Below are 1,087 nucleotides of genomic sequence, written 5' to 3' on the forward strand. Positions count from 1 at the left end.
GCCTCAACCACTTGACGAAATGGCTCACAAATGAAACCCTAGCTTATACAAGCTCAATAAAATCATATGATGATCTCCTTCTCAAGAAAGACCTCATCTCCTTGAGAATCCCTGGCTGGTAGAATGCAACTGATTAGGGTTGACCAGAGGTCAAAACCCTAATCCTAAGGAACATGATCAGGCACAATGAACCTCTTGAAGATGATAAAACCATGATGATGGTGATATATCCTTTCCAATAAGATAATACTCAACCTCCTTGAGGAACCAATAAAACCCTAATTGAAGAGCAAACCTCAGATGATTAGTGATCAATTTATGAGACCCTCAGGCTTGCATCTCTTAACCTCTCCATCTTCTGAGAAAAACTTAGGAGGATGACTTACTTGCTTAGCCACATGATATGCAATATGCAAATGCCTAATGTCCTAAAAATGAAATGCAATATGCTAAGCTAGTCCCAAGAAAGGGAGGGAAAATTTTGAGGCGTTACACTATGGTCCTATGGTAGAGATTCAAGAGCGAGTGGTTGTATTCTCTAAAGAGGAATCACTAAAGCATTATTGATTCTATGGTGATTAAACAATAACGATTGTGGTGTGATATGGTCCTATGGTGGGGATTTAGGAGCGAGATGGACTTGTGTTGTCTATGAATGATACTGCATGTATAATGAATCACTTGTGGAGTATATTGCATACATGTTTGCATATGTAATTGATTGTTCATGATGTTATTGATTGGTTGAGGATGCTTGACATAGTTAATGAGTTATTGTGAATAATGTGTATATTTTATGAATTTGCACGTTGTTATGAATAGGTATGAGACATTGGTGATGTTGATTTGTGTATTAAATGTGTGTTGTGTTATATGTTTCTCTACCTTCGCAATCTTTACATTGTTCATATTGAATGTTGTTTATTACCCATTTGCTTCGTGTTATCCATCAGATATCTTGCAGATACTCATGAGTGATCATATTTGTTGTGTGTGGAAGGTGCCTTGTTAGAGCTATTCTTCACTTTTTATTTATCGCTTTATCTTACATTAGTGGTTTTTAGTTCTCCGAACATGTAACATCAGG

This window comes from Lathyrus oleraceus, chromosome 5, assembly GCF_024323335.1.
Source record: "Lathyrus oleraceus cultivar Zhongwan6 chromosome 5, CAAS_Psat_ZW6_1.0, whole genome shotgun sequence".
Lineage (NCBI taxonomy): Eukaryota > Viridiplantae > Streptophyta > Magnoliopsida > Fabales > Fabaceae > Lathyrus > Lathyrus oleraceus.